The sequence below is a fragment of the Macrotis lagotis genome, chromosome 3 (genome assembly GCF_037893015.1).
Source record: "Macrotis lagotis isolate mMagLag1 chromosome 3, bilby.v1.9.chrom.fasta, whole genome shotgun sequence".
Taxonomy (NCBI): domain Eukaryota; kingdom Metazoa; phylum Chordata; class Mammalia; order Peramelemorphia; family Peramelidae; genus Macrotis; species Macrotis lagotis.
Window position 1 is genome coordinate 242,333,923 of NC_133660.1, and position 3,912 is coordinate 242,337,834.

A 3,912-nucleotide genomic window follows, 5' to 3' on the forward strand; every position below is an offset into this window, starting at 1 on the left:
TAAATACCTAAATTAATAATAAAGGAGTTATGAAGAAAGCTGCAAAAAACCAAATTTTAAAATAAATTTTTCCAGACAATAATTGCAAATCTATAAACTGAATTTACTTTGAAATATTTTAAGTTGGGGTTATAAGTGGAACTCCAGTTGAATGACAAGCAGTCAACAAACATTTAATGAAATCCCTACTATATACCAGACACTTTGTAAAGCACTGGACTTATAAGACAGAAATGACAGAGTCCCTGCCCTTAAGGATCTTACAGACGGCACATGCACATGTAATCCAGAAATATGACGTAGATACAGAGTAACTTCAGAAATTTCAATTAGAGGGCGATATAGGGAGAGACCAGGTTTGTGGAATGCCTTAAAGGGGGTTGCATATATTACCAGAAAGGTAAATTAGAGTTTCTCAAAACTTGTAATACTCTTCTTTTTAACTGCTGATTTTCTTCAAGGAAATAAAATGACCATAAATCAAAATGCAGTAATCTCCAAAGAATCAAAACTGTAGGTGTCCCAATAGAGAGATACAAGATGATGATGATGTTCATCCTTCATTCTCGGAGAAGATCATGGCATCAGGGAGGTGATGCCATGACAAACACATGACTTGGATGGGGGGGGGTGCAGTGTGCTAAGTCACCAGCCTCGATTTTTCCTCCAGTGTCATCTGGGTCCAGTGAGCAGATATGCTCTGGATGTGAAGCAATCACATCCAGTGACTTGCCCAAGGTCACATAACTAGTAAATATTAAATATCAAAAGGCAGCTAGGTGGTACAATGAATAGAACTCTAGCCTTGGAGTCAGGAGGATGAGAGTTCGAATTTGGCTTATATGGTGTGTAAAAATTGGCTATAGTATATGATTATGCATGCACCATGGGCTGTTAGTAAATAATTAGCAACTGACTCTCCAGAAGAAAAGTGTATGCATTTTTAAAGTTTAACTTGCCTTATTAACATTTTCTTCAACACTTTCTTAAGTCTAGACAGTCCACAAAATAATAAATCAAACCCTAATTTGTAGTATTTGCTGACGTGTGAACTGTAAATGCTCACACTGATTATTTAAGCATGGACTCTCATGAGCCAATATGAGCTGGCTTCAGCACATCCCCCTTAACTGCAAGGAATGATGTAAAAGTATCATCCAGACATCTGCTTGGGAAAAGGCAGGGTATGGATTGCAGCCCAGAAGTGGATTCAATAATTCCTCTTATTTAGGGGAGGATGTGAGCAAGAGTACCACAGGATGAGAGGGTATGAATGGAGGTGAGCAGCAGTGAAGAAGCAGCCAGGTCAGTGAGATCATGGATTCATTTCTAAGTCTGGAAGTCTCATTGTGAATGCCTCTATAAGCAGCCAGACTTTAAGCACCTGATTATTCTCTTTAGTTTTCTTTATTTGGGAGAAACATGCAAAGCCTTGGGAATAGAAGAAAGCATCAGGAATGAGAATGGAACACAGAATTCTTTGGGGTTTTTAGAATATGGGCCTCCTCTCTCCTAAACCTTTTGAGAAAGCAAGGCAAATAGATTCCATGTTTCTAAGTCTCTCTAAAAATAATTGGATGCTCCTTTCACAAGGTCTTTGCTGCTCTTAAGTCTTTGTATCCAAGTCAAGAAATAAAGGAACATGTCTACAACCTCTGCATCATACATCAACATGAGAAAGATTCCCAGCAGGGAGACAGAGAAGAAAGAAAAAAAATGCCAGGATTTAGAGTTAAAAGAAGGACTTGGGTTCAAATCTCAATCCTGTAGCCTACTACTTCCATGACTTTGGATAGGTCACTTAACCACTGTGGGCCTCAGTATTATCATCTATAAAATGAGGAGATTGGGTTAGATGCCTTCCAGTTTTCCAATATGTAAACCCATGATGCTAAGCAAGAAGGCACTTCTTTGTTCACTGATAAGATGGCAGTGCCCTCTGTGGACAGGAATGCTTTTTGTGCTTGTACTTGGGAGTGTGCCAACATAGACTGCTTGCCCTCAGTGGAAAGGAAAAGAAATCATCTACTACTGAATAATAGGGTTTCCATGAGACAAAGACTTTCTTGGGCACTTAAGGACCCAAAGGGTTTTGCCCCCTGGGACAGAAAGATGAAGAATGAATGAATCAATTATGTTCTTGTAAGACTGAGTCTCAGGCAATGGCTCCAGACGCACAAAATAGATGCATGAAAGAGCTCCCCTCTTTCTGGTACCCCTAGAGGTTATCTAATCCAATCCATCACTTCTGGATGAGATTGGATCTAAAACCTCCCACACAGTTGGGTTTCTGTCTCCAAACACTTTCAGAGTGCAGGAAGGGAATTCTATCATCAGGTCCAGATAATCCAACTCTCTCCCCAGTAAGTGTTTCACCTGCAGCTGAAATGTGAGCCTCCCTTGACTAAGGAAGGGTCTCCTTGCTCTCAGCAAAGAAATGTTCCAGGATCAGGAGAGATGGGGACACAAGGAGCTCCAAGATGGAAAGCCAAAAGGGAAAATCATTCAAATTTATGCACAAAGCATTCATTGAACCCCTATGTACCAACCACTAAAGGGGAAAGGATTCAAAAACAAAAATGAAACTGTTTTAAGGAGATTACATTCAAGTGAGCAGAAACAACAAGAAAGCAGATAAATATAAATAGAAAATGTATGTATATGTACATCTGTATATGTATTTATATAATATATTCATATATATTCATATCATATGTAGAATATATGTGTATATATGTGTATATGTGTATATGTGTGTGTATATATGTGTATATATATGTGTGTGTATATATATACATATATATATATATACACACACACACACAAAGTAACTATATAGTAATGGGGGACCATTAACAACTGGAGGGACAGGAAAAACTAGAGGTAGAGATGATAGAAGTTACCAAAAAAGCTAGAAATTTTGCAAGAGCCAGAGATGAGATGTGAGGGCATTTCAGGCAACAGGGACAGCTTATGCAAAAGCATGGAGGTGAGAAACTGAATTCAATGTCTGGGGAATAGCAAGTTGACTAGAAGTTTGGCTGGAACCCAGACTGTATAAGGGGCAGTATTTACAAGATGAGTCAGGAAAGAGAGCATGAAAAGCTTTGAAATGCCAGACTCAAGAGTTTCAAGGTGGTGCCCCTTTCATTCTGCCTAGACCTCTTGCTCACTTCTTGGTGGGGATAGGATGCAAATTGTGAAATGAGAAAGAGGAAGGATGAAACAGGAGGACCACCAGGCAACAGAAGAAAAACTCCATAGATTCAGTATCTCAAGGTCAAAGAGAAAAAAAAAAAGGAAGAAAAGCATAGTGGAAGGGCAGCTGGTTCTTAGGCTAGTTGCCATGGGGAAATCATTTCCCCTGCTGCAAGATGAGCTATGGAGCACCCAGCCATGGTAAAAAGTACTTAGAGTTGCCAGCCAGTTACAGGACTTTAAGTAGAAAAATATAGGCCTTCAGGAGTTTCATGTCTCAGCAGATCCTCAGTCTTTGCCATCTGCTATGGATGATCCAGAGTCCCAAGTTCCTGAATCTTTGAGATTGGTCCTATGGGATTAGATGCATGAGTCTAATATGAATTGAGGACTGTATTGAATTGACTATAAATCTTTACCCAGTGGCAGGACAGAAAGGCAAAGGAAACTAAATCAAGTCGACTGTACATTACCCAGAACTCCTGTTTTGTACAGCTATGTACTGTCTGGGGGCTGCTCAGGTCTGAGAGAGGTTGCAGATATAAAACCATGTGATAGATGTTTCACTGTATATTCCATTACTTCTTTATTGGTTTCATGCTATGATTAAATTGCTATTAATAGAATCCAAGCATGCCTGGGGAAACCAACTCCATTACGTCAAAGTTATACGACATAGGTTCAAGAAAGTGTGGTCAGTTTCAGAAGAAGCCG